This window comes from Sturnus vulgaris, unplaced genomic scaffold, assembly GCF_052056855.1.
Source record: "Sturnus vulgaris isolate bStuVul1 unplaced genomic scaffold, bStuVul1.hap1 Scaffold_155, whole genome shotgun sequence".
NCBI classification, from domain to species: Eukaryota; Metazoa; Chordata; class Aves; order Passeriformes; family Sturnidae; genus Sturnus; species Sturnus vulgaris.
This window is the reverse complement of record NW_028276072.1, coordinates 3,008,946-3,026,802: the sequence shown is the minus strand read 5'-3', so window position 1 is coordinate 3,026,802 and position 17,857 is coordinate 3,008,946.

Below are 17,857 nucleotides of genomic sequence, written 5' to 3'. Positions count from 1 at the left end.
ATTTGCCCGGAGAGGTTGTGGAGTCTCCATCTGTGGAGATGGTCAAAGCCCAGCTGAATGCAGTTCTGGGCACTCAGTTCTAGGTGCCCTGACTTGAGCAGGTTGGTTCAGACTAACTGCAGGCTCTCTGGCCTGTCCTCCCCTCCCTTTCATCAAGGTCTGGCATGGCGTGTGTCCCCTCCACCCAACACCTGCTGGGTTGCAGCCAACAGTGGAGCCATGAGATCTTCTTGGTGGCAAACACAGAGGCCAACCCAGGCTTGCCCCTGATTATTTCATGAGGGTCTTGGCCAGCCCTGCTCCTTTCACCTGGTTATCAAAGCAGAGTTTCACCTGCCTCATCTGGCAACAAGTGGCTACCAAAGCACACAAATTTGCATTCACAGTGGAACTACAATGGGGTGCAGCAGCTCGTTGAAAATGCCAGTGGCCATGTGGAACCAGCCAAAAGGAACTTCCCACCAGTGGTGTTCTCCTGCCCTCCTAATTTGTTCCATTTCCTATTTTAGAACTTTACCATCATGGTGAACTGTTATTGGGATCTTTTTAGCTTTGGCCTTGGCATTTTCTGGCAGCTGCTGCAGATTTACATGCTCTAACATTTCTTTTACAAGTGTTTGTGTTTATACAGAAAACCACAGTCTCTAATTGTAGTTACATTACAAATACACTTATTTAAGTTACTAAACACAGTCTGGTTACAAGCTTCCGAGCTTCCAATTCTTCCCCCCAGCAATCGTTTTGGTGAGTTAGGCATGTAAAGGAATTGATGCTTCTCCAATTTGAATTCCAAAGGTAGAAGAAAAACTGAGTTTCCCTTACCCCAGTCACCCCAATAACATGTACAGTGTCGTGACTCAGTTTCCCTTCTAAGGTATTTAACATAGAATGTGCTGCTCCAGAATCTACAAAACTTACTTGATGTCAACTTTGCCCAGCTTAGTTATAATCAAGGGCTGTCCTGGGGGAATAGCCCTTGGTCGCCATCCCTCAGAGCCTGAGCCACTTGAGGTTTGTGCTACTGAGAGTTGGGGAACTGAGGATTTTTCTTTTAACACTGGACAATCCTTTTTCCAATGCCCCCACTTTGTACAGTATGCACACTGGTCCTTCTGTGTAGGGGAAGCTTTGTTGGGTGACTTTTCCTGAGTTGCCTTCTTACTAGGTTGGTGTCTCGGTTTGAAAGACAGGTATGGTCTAAGGAAAGGCAGGAGCCCCTTTTCTGCGATGCAGAGTGCAATCCCCCTCCCTTTTAATTATTTTAGGTCCAATTCAGACACCTTCAGGCAGGAGATATGGGGATGAGAATAACAGTTCTTTACTGGTATCTAACAAAGCAGAAAAACAACAACAGCTATAAAAATTGGCAACAGAAACAGTCTAGCTCCGCTCCAGTCCCTTCTGGCCGCAGGCCGTCTCCCTGTGCTGTTACCGGTGCTGGGGGCAGGGCAGGTCCCGCGCAGTTGAAGAGGGCTGGGTGATGGCGGCCGCGGCCCAGGGGTGAGCGGGGATGGGGAAAAGTTACTCCCCCCTCACGGTGTTGGTTGTGGTGCTCAGCAGAGTGTCCGGAGGTAGTAGGGTGAGCTGGGAGAGCCGCGGAGCGATGTCCAAAGGCAGGGAGCGTGGATCTCAGCGCTGGGATGACAGGGGAAGATGCCAGAGCAGAGCCCAGGTTGTCTTCCCACTCCAGGAGCCAAGCGAGAGAGCGTCCCCCGCTCCAGACCCCCCTATCCCACCTTTCCTTTTCCGGTTCCCCCCCCCTCCCCCTCCAGCCACCCCCCTACGAGAGAACATTATCTGTCGTTTTAAGGTGTAGCCACAATTACTTAGCATAACAATGGGAGAAATTCCACAGAAAGAAAAGCGAAGCATTCAACCCCCAACAGTTGGGATTTAGCTCTTTCAGTTGAACCTCTATCTCAAAACACTTTCCAGGCAACCTCTAGCAGTCTCTCCATATCTCGGACCCCCTCTATCTTTGGCGGCTTCCTTCTTATATCATTTGAGGCCTGACCCATAAACAACAAAACCAGATGTGCTTTACCATCAGCTGATTCAGGGTCTAGATCAGTATATTTGATGGCAGTTTCTCTTAACCTGTTCAAAAAATCAGATGGTGATTCAACATCATGTTGTCTTACTTCATAAAGCTTGGACCAATTTATAGCTTTAGGTACTCCATGTTTTGACCCATATACCACAAGACTTTGATATCGTTTTAGCCTCACGATATGTTCTGGTATATTTGGATCCCACCCAGGATTCTCAAGGGGAAATACCTGAGTGACAGTACCCTGAAGCAATCCACTGGCTATACTCCCCTCCACTGAGGTTATGATGGCTTTATTGACCATTTGTCTCTCAGTGGGGTCGAGTAATGTATCCAACATGGAGTTTAAGTCTGCCCAGTCAGGGTTTTGTGAGTTAATAGCCTGTTCCACCAGTTTTGCCACTTTATTTAGGTTCTCTTTATATTTTCCCATGGTAGTTTTCCACTGCTCTAACTCTATAAGGGAGTATGGTACTTTCACATATACTGGGCCCTGATTACCGACTGCCTGTCGTAAAGGGGCTTGCAAAACTGGTTCTCTGTCTCTTTCCCTTTTTGATCTAGTGTGGTGGGCAATTGGGCTACGCTCTCTGAGGGCTTTTCTTGCTATCCTTCCCCTCCTCCGTCTGTTTAAGGCAGCAATAATCTCGTCCATTTCCTCATCCTCCTCTTCCTCCTCAGAGTCGTTTGAGTAAGAGCTGTCTGACTCTGTTGTAGCCAAGAGTCGATCTCGGCTAGTCCCAATCCTGGAAAGCATCATACAAGACCTGTGGCGACTCCGCTGCCGGGCTGTGTGTCCGTGATCTTTGATGCTGTCACCTTCCGAGGCAGCTCCCTGGCCTTTGGTTTGCCATGGCACCTCACAGGCCTGAGAATGGAGGAGGTGTCGCTCGCCCTTTGGGAGGTTCCCTCTCCTCCTTCCCTGTAAAAGGCCCTGTCCCCCGGCCCCTCCTCTCGGGGCCGTGCCGAGGGCTGCACACACTGGCTCTCTCCTCCCCCCTTCCCCAGCCCTCGGGCTGCTGCCGGAGGTGGTGGTGGGGGCAGTGTCCATTGCTGCCCCGGCCCGCCTTCGTCCTCCTTCACTGCCCAGGGCCCCCCTGAGCTGTGGCTCCCCTGGCCCCCCTTTGCGGCAGTGCCGGAGGAGGGGCCGTGCCCTGGCCTGAGCCCACGCCCCGGCCCGGGCCCCCGCCCAGCGCGGCCGGGACCGATCCTGTCCTCATGGCAGGAGCCACCAGATCTGTCTCCGCCTCCTCTGGGTTTTTATATATACTGCTGAAAGGTAGCTCTGTCTTTTTATCTTTTAAGACTAATATATGTTCTTTCTTCTTATATAGGTCCTGCTCATATGCTAATACCATAAAAAGTCGGGCATACTCTAATTCTTCAAAGAACCTATCTCCGCGTATTCGGGATATTAAACTTGGTATTAATTTTCGATCTAAACTCCCAACTTTAGGCCACGTTTCTCCATTATCTAGTTCATATGTTGGCCAGATTTTCTCCGAGAGTCTGATAAGTTTAGGTTTTGAAAGTATAGACTCTTCCCCGATTAGATTCGCCCAATTTTTCAATATTAACCCCAAAGGGCTATCCCTTGGAATACTACCATTATCATGTTCACCAGAAAATACACAACCCATTCTGATGCCCAAAATAAAGAGTAAGAGACACAAACAGAGACTCGGGGTGGAACTCACAACTCTCAGAGTCACAGCAAATGCTATGCCGCCTTCTGGCTCTAGATGCTGCAATTTAAACCTGCTCTTTAAAGAAGAGGGATAAAGAGCAAAACAATTCTACTTGGAACTCTAAGGTTCCCCAAACAAATGTGCAATTTACAAAATTATAACCCACAAACCCTCCCAGCACCTAACCCAGATGCTAAACAGAATGCCCTTTTATTCAGTCACTCACGTGCCTCTGTCCCCAGGGTTCTTGGCTCTGATACCTCTGGAGCTCTGCTGGGCCTTTCCGGGGCTGCTGGCAGAACTTCAGTCCAGGGGGTTTTCCAGATGCCTTCACTGTCCCATCTGGGTCGCCAGCTCTGATGCCTTGAGGAGCTGGAACAGAGGCTACACACAGAGTTCAGGGGAATAAAATGGGTATTTATTGAGAGGCCACGAAAGGCCTACAAAAGCCACACACCAGCAATACAAGTGCCACAATCATGGCCCCTGCCTGGATGGCTCCAAGATGGAAGGAAAGGAGGGGGTTGGTCACAAAATCTTACACTTTTATAGGTTCTGGTTAATCTGCATGAACCCACTCTCCACCTTTCCACGCAGTTTGTGCTTAGGGCCTGAAGTTTGGAGAAACTGTCCTTGAGTTCTTAACTAGAATAGGACTGTTTTGTCTTCATCACCCTAGCACATCAGAAAAGCACATCCAAGGAGACTAGGAAAACTTAAAACTAAAGGCATCAGAGAAATATGACAAAGACCTTCTTAGCAATATCCATTCCTATTTTAATGGGTGTATTTTATTACTGTTGTCTTTAGAGCAGAGGCGATTGCAGCACTCTGTGATTGGTACTTGTGAGAAATGGATTTGTAAAGGATTCTCAATGCCTGACTGAAAGCTCACACACTCTTGGACATCTGGATGCAAACTCTGAGATAAGGTGTGCTGACTCAGAATGGCCCTGGAATAGAGAAGACATTGCTGAGAGAGAGATTGAACGAGAAACAAGTTTCAAACATTGGCCTTGTGAAAAGATCAAATATTTAGGAGAATTAGAACTGTGAAAAATGCATTGTGGCAAGACTACATGGAGTAAAACACTAGGTGATTAGTGTTAGAATTATTAGCACCATTGTGTGGCAAAAGCTAATAGGCTGAAAAACATTTATAAAATATTGTAACCAGGAAAGAAGTTGGCTTCAGATAGAATGGCATGGAGTTTTACATCTCGTATGTTTCACCCTTCAAGGAGTCTGATCATGGAATAAAATCTTTTTAAAATCTCTCTCAGTTGCCCCATCTCTGTAGAGCTCGGATTTTCCAACAGTGCTGAGACCCTGAACATCAGTCTCTGACAGGGAGCTGAAAGCAAACTTCTGGAGAACTCAAAGACATATTCAAACTCCAAAGTTTCGTTGACTTTAATGGGTCTCAGTGAGGGATATGACTCAGAAAGTGTCCCCAGGTTCCAGTTAGAGCAGAACACTGGAGGCAGTGATGACAGGTGGGGACAAAGAAGGGAAAGGTGTCTCTGATGCTGAGCACACCTGGATGTGTTTCAGGAATGCAAAGGGCCAAGGGCTGAGCCCCAGCCCCTGGCAAGGCAGATCCTGTCCCTCCCTCATTGCTCAGGGCTCTTCCCGGGCCACTGGGCTCTGGGCATGTGCAATGCCAAGGGCAGCACCATGGGGCGGCCCCTGCCAGGCTGCTGAGCAGGGACAAGGAGGCAATGAGGCCCCAGCACAGCAAGGCTCACTTGTCCCCTGCTGGCCTCAGGCCCAGGGCCAGCCTGCATGGCCCAAGTGCTGCAGGAGTTGGCTGTGTCAGGGCCTTTCAGCTGCTGCCCATCCCTGTGCCCTCTGCAGCCCAGGCTGTCCTACGGTGTCCATGCCCTGCGCCTCTGTCCCTGCAGGCTGTCGTCATCCCCCGGCTGCCCCACCTCGCTGGCCCCTTCCTTTGCTGACAGCTCTGCCTCCTGCCTGCCTCTGCCTGCACACACAAAGCCTTGGGCTGCTCCAGACTCCTTCTGGGGGATGTGTTGCACCACAGGCCTGCCCTGCGAGAGAAATTCCTTTATCCTTTTGTCAACTCTGGATCACCCTAGCTGCACTTGGCATTAATTCTTTCTTTCTCTGGCTGTTCTCTATGTCAAAAGGATCCACCATCTCTGAAATCACCCTTCAATCCCTCCCAGGGCTGTCCTCTCCTGTCCTCAATCTCCACTCCACTGAGCACAGAGCTCCTTTGTCCCTATACAGTGCTCATGTGCTGAGGCCATGGGCACCTGGACAAAAATATTTCTTTTCCACAGGAAGGAAACTACAGAACTCCAAGGTTTTGGAGGCACATCAGAGGTTCTCACTAGAGGCCAATGCAAGCCAGACCTGTCTGTCCTTGCAGCTTTTGTCTGAAAGCAACTTTTGGATATTTGTAGAGTTTTCAAAGTGGAATTCCATTTCAGCTGTGAGTCCCTGGATTGCAATGACAGTTCTTCTCCATGGGAAGGAAAGGGAAGAGCCCCAGTGTTTCAAAGGCAGATGAGAGCTGGCCCTAAGGAAGCCAAAGGAACTTAGACATTTCTTGCAGCTTTTGTCTTGGAGCTGTCCTTAGATATAAGGAGTTTTAGAGTCAGATTCCCAATTTAGGCCAAGGACGCCTGAACATGAAAGATGTTTTTTTCCATGGAAAGAAAAGCATGGCCTCTCACTGTTTTAAAGGCAGATGCAAGGTGGCCCCTAAGAGATCATGGCCAGCCAGAGTTGCCTGTCCTGGCAGGTTTCATATGGGAACCATCCAAGAATATAATCACATTTGGAGGAGGTATCCCAATTTTGTCCATTGGGCACCTGGAGAAGAAGGAAAGTTCTTTCCCACAGGAAGGAAAGCATGGAACTCCAAGGTTTCAGGGGCAGATGAGAAGCAACCCTCAACATGGCAAGGTCAGCTGGAACAGTTAGGCTGTCCCAGAAGACCAAGCCAGCCAGACCTGTTCCATGCTTTTGTGTCCTTGGGGCCCTGCAGTATCACAATTGCCCCTTGGTTCCATGTGGCCCCATAGCATCACAACAGATTTTTGTTTCCATGAGGCCCAGCAGTGTCACAATGGTCTCCTTGGCTCTGCAGTGGCACAATGGCCCCTTGCTTCCATGAGGCCGTGCAGTGTCAAAATGGTTTCCTTGGTTCCATGGGACTGCACAATGCCAGAATGTCCCTTTGGTTCCACGAGGACTGGCTGTGTCACACTGGCCCCTTGCTTCCATGGAGACCCAGAGTGTCACACTGGGCCCTTGTGTCCATGAGACCCTGCAGTGTCACAATGGTTGCCTTGGTTCCATGAGGCCCTGTGGTGTCACAATGGCATCTTGGTTCTGTGGGGACCCAGAGTGTCAGAATGGTCTCCAGGATTCCATGAGGCCTCACAGTGTCACAATGGTCTCTTTTGGTTCCACAGTATCACAATGGCACCTTGATTCCATTGGGCCCCTCTCTGTTACATGAGTTCTTAGTTCCATGGAGCCCTGTACTGTCACAATGGCCCCTTGGTTCCATGGTGCCACACAGTGTCACAATGGGCCCTTGGTTCCGTGAGGCCCTGCAATGTCACATTGGTCTCATTGGTTCCACGAGGTCCTGCAGCTCACAATGGCCCTTTGGTGTCACAATGTGTAACAATGGTATCCTTGGTTCCACAGAGTCAGAATGTCCCCGTGGTCTCATGGAGCCCCACAGTGTCACTACGATCCCCTTGATTCCATGAGGCCCTGCCATGCTACAATGACCCCTGGGTTATACAAGGCCCTGGAGTGTCACAATGACCCCTTGGTTCCAGTGGGTCATGAAGTGCCATAATGGCCACCGTGGCTCCGAGGCCCTGCAATGTCACAATGGACTTTTGGTTCTGTTACCTTTTGTACTGCCAACAACAATCTCCTTGGTTCCACAGTGTCACAATGGATCCTTTGTTCCATGAGGTGCCTGGCCTCCCACAGCCCCTCACAGCCCCTCATGGCCCCTCACAGCCCCTCATGGCTCCTCACAAAGGAGTAGGGGTCGGGCCCTGCTTGTTCCCCTTTTATTTCGGTCCCTTCACAGCAATGAGTAAAGAAAGGCTGAAATGGAGCCTTTCCCCAGCACAAATTCCAGCTCCCAGGAGGCTTCCCCACACAGGCCTCAGGCTCCTCTTTCAGCCTGAGTGTCCCTGCAGAGGAACAGGGCATCCTTCAGGCACTTCCACAAGCTCAGAGTTCTCATTTCATGGGGAATCTGGGATGGAAATCCCTTGCTAAAAAGGACAAAAGCAGAGGGAATGAATTGGAAATGACTAGGAAAAAAATGACCCTTCTTACAGACAAAGTTCATTCCCTGCATTTCTCCTTTTCAGATTCTTTCAGTCATCTACTCAGAGAGGTCCAGCTTGTTCTGGTGCTTCTCATGAACTGATGGTACTCTTGATTTATACCAGTGCAAGAGATGTAGAATCAGCTAAACTGAACACAGAAACAAACTCCTTCTGTCAGCCCATTTTCATCTTCTAAATCACTTTCAAGATGTGCATGGGGGTGTTGGAATGATTATGACACAACTCTCCACTTCTGGCTGCAGGCTCTGGAGATTCTTTCTCTGCATTCAGTCAGGGTTGCATTCCCTAACAATTCCTGGTAGCACCTCCTGTTTTCTTAGGTTAGAACAGTAACAATGAAAACCTTACCCACGGCACAACTCCCCAGCCCACAAGGAAAAGAAAGAACAAGTTGTCAAATTCTCAAGACATTTATCCTGCTTTGTTGTGAAAATTGTGCTGCACTCACAGTATGGAAAGCCAAGAGAAGCTGCAGTTGGTGGCACATCTTGTGACAGGAGCTCGACCTCGTTCTCCAGGAAAGGTTCTTGGAAAGAGCAAACATCACTGTGAAGAAGATTCTCGAGAAGCAGAAGAACTTTCCAGAAGTGAAATGAAAATGGAAAGAGACAACTCAAGATATTCACATATACTATTAATTCCTTTCCTTATATGCTCCCTTTTTCTGTGGTGCACTGGTTCTACATCACAGTCATTCCAAGCTGATCTTACCTCAAACACCTACGACTTAGCAAGTTTTATACACTCTACAGTATCATTTGTTACACACATTTTGCCTTCTCCCTGTTTGTTTTGAAAGCAATGCTGGAGACACCAGAAACCTGCAAATGAAAGATATTAAAGCACAGTGATTTGGTCGGCTGTGGGTTCTAGAGACAGGGCACGGGCTCCCACAGTATTTCACCCTCAGCAGGGACAATACACAGCAGCAGCAAAGGTGATTCCTAGGACATTATGCAGGGGTCAAGGCTCTGTGTCTCGACTTAACATGACAAAGTTCACGTGTCTTGACAGACTCAGGATCCAAACTAGTTTGCTTTTCTAGCTGTGCCGATGAACAGCAGGAGAAATAAAGGAGCCAGCAGTTTCTCTGCAGAGAGGGCCTTTGCTCCAGGTTGAAAATGCTGGATTGGCAGGGAGGAGGCAGGCAGCTGAGAACTGAGCTGCTATATCGGATTGGCAGCCAAACTGGGCAAAAATAGCAGTTTCACTCTTTTATTTTAATCCTCCTTTCGGCAGTCTCCGATTTTCTCCTGGAACCGGACAAGAAAACAGGAACAGCCCTGGGGACGAGGGCACCGAGCCGGGTGTGGCCCCTCTGCTGCCGCTGCCCACCCGGAGCGGCCGGGGAGCAGCGCTGCCCTGCAGGGGCTGCATTTCTCACTCCTCATGTGCTGCTCTGCCCTCCCACGGGGCTGGCTCTGCCTGGCGCTGCCAGGCTCCTCATTCAGCACTTTCCTCTGCTCCAGGGGAGAGTCCGGACAGCGCTTTGCTTGCTTGTGAGGAACAGACCGCAGAGCGGGGTGGGCGGGCGGGATGGGGCCCGGGGCATGCGAGCACGAGGGGCAAGTTGCAAGATTGCCAGAAATAGAAGTTCGAATAAGCTAAACAAGACGGTGGTTTTGGGGTGGGTGTGACAGGAAGAAGAAATGTTCCGCGACTCTGGTTCGGCCCCGGAGCGGAGCGGCCCGTGCTGCCCCGAGGGGAGCGGGGCTTGGCTGTGGGGCACAAGGGGCTGAACTGGGAATGGACACACGGGGAATGGATACACGGGGAATGGACACACGGGGAATGGACGCACGGGGAACGGACACACGGGGAATGGACGCACGGAGCATGGACACACGGGGAATGGACACACGGGGAACGGACACACGGGGAATGGACACACGGGGAACGGACACACGGGGAATGGACGCACGGACACGCGGACAAACGCTCCCGGCACTTCGGCAGTGGCAAAAAAGCAGCGATTTCACCGACCCGCTGTGTCCCTTCTCTTGTTCCCCATCTCCCTCTCCAGCTGTCCCACACCCTCTCGCGCTCTTTGTTTGGTGCTCTACCCCTACCACCTGCCACCTCCCCGGTGTCCCTCTCCTTACTCCGGGCCGGGCCATGCCCCGGACGCCGGGCGGGACTGCTCCGTCCCCGTCACCGCCCCCCATCCCCGTCTCCGTCCCCGTTTCCGTCCCCGTCCCCGTCCCCTTTCCCGTCCACGTCCCCGGCCGTGCCGCCGCGGTCTCGCCTCCGCCCGGCTCTGCCCGTTCTGGCGGTGCCGCTGCTGGGCGGGCCTCAGTGCCCGGGGCTGGGGCGGCATCGCCTCCCTTTGGCTCCGCCTGTCCCGGCCCCGGCCCCAACGTGGGATCCAGCCCCGAGCCCGGCCCCGGCCCCGGCCCCGGCCCCGGCCCCGAGCCGCCGCTGTCCCGTTCCAAAGAGCGAACGCCTGGGGCTGCCCGGCCCGGGGCGGCTGAGGGGCGCTCGGGGGCCGTTCCTGGCCCCGGGCCGAGCGCTGACAGCCGCGTCTCGCTAGCAGGGAAGGCGCAGCAGGGCCTGAAGGAGCAGAACCGGCTGGGTTCGCTGCTGGGAGAGCGGGCGTGGGGTGAGTGCTGCATCCCTGATGCAGAGCATCCCGCTGCGGGGTCCTGCACAGCGACATCAAACCAGAGAACATCCTGCTCGACCTGGCCACTGGGCAGCTGAAACTGATCGAGTTTGGCTGTGGCACCTTCCTCCAGGACAACTTACACCCAGTTTGCAGATGAGCCCTCCCAGAGGATGCTCCTGGGCATCTCATGGCCCAGCCTGGCTGTAGCACCGGGGCTTCCCCTGTTACAGCCGGGATGGGATTAATGCTTGAGCCAAGTTGATTTGGGTGGGGGTGTGAGGGGTGCCAGCTCCCAGCCCTGCTGACAGCCTTCATCACCCACTCTGCCCTGGGCTGGGCTGGAGCTGGGGCAGCCAGGCCGATAAAAACCCCATGGGGGTAGCAGAGAGGGGGGTCAGACCTCATGCCCCAGCCAGTTTGGTGTGCAGACAAGGAAGGGCTTGAACTGCTCCTCTCCCTTGTTTGCCTTGGCTTATTAACATTTTTTGGGGGCCATGCAGGTGGGGAGAAGAGTGGGTTTTCTCCACCACTGGGTGGGGTTTTCTTTTGCATGTCATGCTTGGGCCTCCCTGGGGCTTCTGCTGCACTCTTCCAGCACCAGTGAATTCTTTTCCAACCCCGAGTTTGTACACAAGTCCCAGGTGCTGCTGAGAGGACAGCGGGTCACGCCCTGTGCCACTGGAGCAGCCCCTGCATGCCCAGGGATGCTGGGGCCAGGCTCTGGGAGCAGCAGCATCCCCCTGATGAACTCCATCTGTATTCCATAGGAGCCCTGTCCTACAGCCCACCAGAGTGGATCCACCACCAACGCTACCACGGCGAGTCAGCAACGGTCTGGTCCCTGGGCCTCCTGCTGTACCACCTGGTCATGGGGAAGCAGCCGTTCAGGAGGGGCCAGGAGATCATCTGGGGATGGATCTTGTTCCCACGAGGGCTCTCTCAAGGTGGATCCTCATCTCTGGGCACGGGGGGAATACCAGTGCTGGGAGACAGCAGCAGGCTCGTGAGCATCCTGCTCTGGCAGCTGCTGAGGAGGTGGCACATGTCCTGCTCTCCTGCTCTCCTCCAAACACAGAATCCATGGGGAAGTTTAGGCACAACCCTGGGCACACCCAGCATGGCCTGGGCACAGGAACGGGGAGACAATGTCTCCAGCTGACTGGTGATTTCTGGTTTCTCTTTTCAGAGTGCCAAGATGTTATTAAGAGGTGTTTGTCCATACAACCCTTGGACAGGCTGTCCATAGAAGACCCTTTCTGTGATCCTTGGCTGCAGGGTGTTCATCTGGCCCAGAAGATAGGAGAGATCCACGGGCACAGTTGGATCCAGGAGCCTGGCAGGCAGCAGCTGCACACATCTCTTGGCAATCAGTGGCAAAGCAAACCAGACTGGTTTTGTCCTGCTGTAGCTCTGGGCAAGGATCATCAGAAGGGAACACGCAGCTCTTGGGCTGGAGCTGAGCTGGAGACCTGGTGTGGCAAGCACTGGTGGCCACCATCCACCCTGGGTTTCCTTGTCTGGTTCATTGATGGCTGGGGCCATGGGCAGAACACTGACAGCCTGGTCTGGCCCCCAGGGAAGGAGAAGGAGCCCCTGGAGAAGCTGTACCAGGTGTGGCTGCTGCTGGAGACACCAAGGACAACCTCAATGATGACAATCTGTTCCTCGATCTGGCCAGCTGAAGATGATGGACTTGGATTCTGGCACCTTCTGCACAGATCCACACCCAAGTTGTGGGTGAGTCCACAGCCAGGGGGATGCTCCCAGATCTGGGCACAGCGTGGCCTGGCAGGGCACCAAAGGTTCCCCCCTTTGCTGGGGCAGATGCAATGAATTCTTCAGGGGCTGCCAAGCTGCTTTTTGGCTCTGGGCAGTTTCTGAGGGGCTGGATGTGCCATGGCTGGCTGCAGGCTGGGCACAGTCCTGCCCTCCTGCTCTGTGCCCAAGGCAGCAATGATGGGCAGCTTTGGGCACCGCTCTGGGCACGGCCAGCATGGCCTGGGCACGGCGGGAGCTGGGACAAGGGGGACAGGAGCCTTCAGCTGACGGGCGGTTTCTGGTTTCTCTCCTTGCAGCCGGGCTCTGCAGATGCTGAGGCTGCTCTGGGCTCTGCCAGGGCTCTGCTGGGCTCAGCCCTGGGCACGGCTGGGCCCGCTCTGCCCTCACATGGCTCTGACAGCTTTGCATCAGATGAGCCCGTTCCGAGCACAGCACCTGAGCTTTGTGCTTCTGCAGGTGAGTGAGACTCTCCTGCAGGCCAAGACACTGCAGTTAGAGACACACATCCAGTTGGCAAGAGCCCAAACTCTCCACAGTCCCAGCTGAACACCTGGATCTCCACAGGATGTTTTATTAGTCCCACTCTTCATTTCTTCTTGTGTGGAATTGTGCAATTGCACTTTCTTCTTCCTCTAGAAGTGTCATGACTGGACAAAACCTGGTGAGTGGGCCGTGCTCCTAAGGCAGTGCAGTCTGGAGCTGAGGGATGGAGAATTGTCCTTCTGCACTTCCAAACCAAGCAAAAAGCCATAAGTGAGATTTTCTTTAAGAAACCCCTGATAATTTCAAAGGGAATGTGCAGCTCATTCACAGTGAGAAGCAAGGGCATCTTCTAAAGGATTTGGGCTGTGACAGAATTTAGATTCCCAGTCCTGCTTGGAGCTGGCAGGGCACAAAGGAATTTCTTCTTGACTCACACCAGTTTCACCACAATTTAAAATAATAATATTGGAAACAAACCCCAAAATTTTTTTTAAAAAGGTTACTGAGGCCAGTAAGATGCATCAATGCCATCAGCTCATTTACAGAGTAAATAACTGAGTTTTCTATTTCAAAAGATCAGTTACCTCTTAATTCAAAGTTAAAACAGAAGGTTTTTCACTGCACACTTGGTGTTTTTATCTTTAACATTTTATAGAGGCTTTTTTTCCTTTTTCTCTTCCTTAAAACAGAAAACATGCCATAAAAAAGGAGTGTCCTCTGCTGCTGGTTCCCGTGTGGAGCAGCTCCTTCCTCCTGGCTGAGCTTCTCAGGCAGAGCCCGGCAGCTCCTGGCCCTGCAGGGCTGAGGCTTTTCCCCATTGCTGGGCACAGACTGGTGGAGCAGCACTGCAGAGCACGGGGACACACAGAGGGGCCAGGAGCAGCTGCCTTTGTCCACCTGGAGCTGCAAGGGCCAAACTCTGAGCAGACAGGGCTGGCAGAGACTCACAGGCTCCTGTTTGCTGTTCTGCCCCACTTGTGCCCAGCCCAGCTCTGTGTGGGGCAGAGGGAGAACAAGGGGCAGCTCCCTCCCAGCCCCCAGCGCAGGGACCCCTCTGGCCCCGGGGCTTGGGGCACTGTCAGCACCCACTGCTGCAGCCACCGCCTCTGCTGGCACTGACAGCAACCCCCAAATTGTGGCTGATCCCGAGGGAGCAGCAGCAGGGCCTGGATCTGATCCCTGACTCTGGGGCATGGCTGGGCAAACGACCCCCACAGCAGCAGCAGCAGCAGCAGCAGCAGCAGCAGCAGCAGCAGCAGCAGCAGCAGCACATGGACCTGACTTTCAGCACAGCCCCTGCCACTCTTCCCTCCCGAGTGCAGTGGTGTCACAGCAGCCTGGGCCACCTGGGAGCCCCCAGGGCCAGCAGGGACTGGAGATGGCAGCCCTGGGCTCCTGGAGGTTGTGCAGGGAACAGAGGTGGGGACTCCCTGTCCATGTGGAGCTTCCAGATGGAAAAGGCTGCTGTGAGCAGGCAGCTCCAAGGGCACAGAAAGGAGGGACTGGAGCCCCTGATCTGTGCCAGTGCCACAGTCCTGGGCAGCAGCCACCGAGCACAGGGGGAACAGAGGGCACAGCAAGAGGGACAAAACCAGTCAAGGTCAGAGACTGGGAAGAGCCAGAGCTGGGAGCAGGAACAGCTGCTTCACTGCACCCTTGGAGAAAGTTCTTGGCTGCTTCAAAGTGCTGAAAGGTGTGAAGGGCAGAGAGGAGAGCACAGCAAACAATGCTCCTGTTTCCACAGCCTCCCCTCTCAGTGTCCCAGGAGGAATTGGATGAACTGTATTCTTCTCTCTGAGCCATCTCGTTCAGCATGAGCAGCTCAGCACCAGGAGCTAAAGGAGCTGAAGCCTTAGGCCACAAGAGCTGACCAAGAGGGGACTTTTGACCAAAGTAATGCTGCCAACAGGGGCCTAACTGAATGCAGCAGATGGAATCCTGGAATTATAGAATCCTTTCTGTTGCAAAAGACCTCTGAGCACATGGAATCCAGCACTGTCAAGTGTGGAGAGTTTTGTGGAGGACTGGCTACGTGAGAAGGGACATGATGAGATTCCACTAGTCAGGAAATAAGGCCTTGGGCAAGAACATTGTGCCTTTGAGCAAGGAGCAAGGAAATCACAGGATGTCAAAATAAGAATTAGCTTTTGTCAAAACAAGAACTAGCTGTTGTGGTGGAGCCACCACAGCCATCCGGAGTATGCAGCAATATGTGCAGGGATGACGTTTAACAAGGTGAGAGCACAGAACCCATGATGAGCTTAGCTTTTGCAATATGTATGAGCCTTATTATTGTGTCTATATAACTGCAGCCTTCTGATCAATAAATTGAGACTTGCTGATCATCATCTGGTGTGCTTGTCTCCCATCGTTCCCAGCAGTCAAGCCCAGCACTAAACCCAGTCCCTGAAGTGCCAAGGCTTGGACAACAGGCCCTGAGCCAAAGGTGACCTCTGGATGAACCTTCCAACCAAAGGTTATCTTTGTATTAGCAAATATACATGGTCATTAGTGCTGTGATAAATGTATGCACTCATGAGTGAAACATGGATTGACCTTTCTGTATCTAGAAACCAGACAAGGCCATGAAATCTGACATCTGGCCTTGTTTGGGGCTGTATGGTCAAAGCCATCTCCCTTGGTTCCTCCTTGAGGCCTGGCCAGGCTTTGGGAGGAGCCCAAGAGGAGAATGAAAGCAGCTGTTCCTGCACTAGAAGTGCTGTCAGTTTGTTTATTCAGCACTATCAGAGCTGGGCCCTCTCACAGCGGGGTTGGAAGCCTCCCCTGTGGCTGGAGGCACCTGCAGGAATTCCCAGTGTCCAGGAGTGGCTCTGCAGTCCTTGGCTGTGACAGCTTCCCCAGCTGATGTGTGCACCTGGCTGATGGCAAAGTCTGAGGGTGACTGGTGCTGTCTCTTAATCCCTGCAGGCAATCTTTGGTGCTGATGGTTGGCTGCATTGCTGAGCTTCTCCTTTTGTGATGCTTTGCTGCTTTGAACTGCAGTAAATGACACTGATTGCTGAACTTGGTGTCTGTGTCTCTGCTGCTGCCCCTGCCCACTGGTAAAACAAACTTGGTGTAGTCTGGCCAGATCACCACAAAATGCTGTTTTTTAAATATAAATGTAAGGAGTCCGTATTGTATGAAATTCCAGGTATTGGGAAGACCTTCCCTAGAGTTTGCTGGCTGTGCAGTGGGCTGAGGTTGGAGCACTGTGTGAGCAATGGGGAAGGCAGCTGAAAGAAGCTGAACCACAGGATGTATTAAAATATGGAAAAATGAAAAGAACTTGTGTGTTTGGAAAGATGAGGATGAATTTTGCTAACAACATCTCAGAAACAGCACCAACAGAGGGAGTGATTGCTGTCAAAATGCTCCTGCATGTAGCAAGAGAAAATGTTTTTAATCTTAACTTGGATTCATCTGTGCAAAAGAAAGAGTAATAATATAATAATTATATACATATATATAATAAAATATAAGAAAAATGTGATGTATATACTTTCACATACATATTATGACATTGTAAAATAATGCTCCAAATACTAATTTTTTAGCATTGACTGCTCAGGGATGTAACACGAAATACACTACTGAAAATGATTGGCCAGGACCCAAATATCACTGGTAAACTGTGAGGTTGTATACAATGAATGAAAGAGGAAAGGATGCAATTGGCAGTTTTTACAGGGTTTGCTGACACTAGGATGTGCAATGCTTTCTCTGTTCCTTTGAAAAATACAGTGAGTAAGACTGCTGGGTTTTTCATGTACCAGACTACACAAGCTGCAGCATTGATTGAACAGATGAAGGAGTTGTTAAAAGAGCAGTTGAAAAAACGAGGAGATGGGAACCTGTCCCGATGGAGAACCCATCTCCCAGATGTGCTCCCTACCCTTAACAATGGCCCCACTGGGAAATGGGAACCCCCTGGATGTGCATGGCTGCACCCAGTTTGCAAATACAGCCATGGACAGTGACACTGTGACTGCCTGGGAAATTATTCCGGGTGTGATGGCCCCTGACAGGGCCACCCCAGAGGCTGCAGGGCTGGACCTTCATGCATAGGAATTAATCAGGAGAAATCAGGAGCAAATGAGAGTCATCAATACTGGAATAGTGATTCAGATTGCTCCAGGATACTTTGGTTTGATGATTGCTCACTCAAGCTTGGCCTTGAAAAGTGTTCATGTCATGGGAGCAGTAATTAGTTCAGATTATCAAGGATAAATTAATTAATTCTGTTAAACAGAAGTGAACAGTTGGATTATTCAACCACATATTCAGTTGTGGAAGGGTAGCACAATTGTTGATATTGCAGTTTTTAAAACAACTGTGCAAAAAGGACATCCACCTCAAATCACTGCTGTTCATGGAGATAAAGGGTTTGGATGCACCAGTCCTAATAATGGAGCCAGAGTGAGGGTGCAGAGGCCAAATGGCCCTCCCAGGCCAGCTGAAGGAACAGCTCTGGGGAAAGACAACACTGTTTGACTCCTGAAACCTGGCTGAGAACAATGGGAATGTGTCCCTGCAGCCAAGTGCTCTGTGCCAGAACAAGGGGATGTTATGGGATATTGTTTTAGAGATCCTGCCAGACCAAATCTCCCTGTTTGCCCCAACAGCTCTTTGGAAAATGCTCTGATCCACGGGGCTCCATGTGAAGGCTGATGTGACACTGAGGATGTGGAATTCCACACAAATTCCATCCAGGAGCCTGGGTGCCCTCAGGGACTGGGACCTGGCACCTCTCCAGCCAGAGGGGAAAGGACCCCACCAAGCCTTGTCACCCACAGACAGCACAGTAGAGCTGAACAGCAAAGGACCTTGGGGACATTATTCTGGAATTAAAAAGGCATCAGCTCCATGGACAACAGAATTATTGTTCCTAACCCAAATG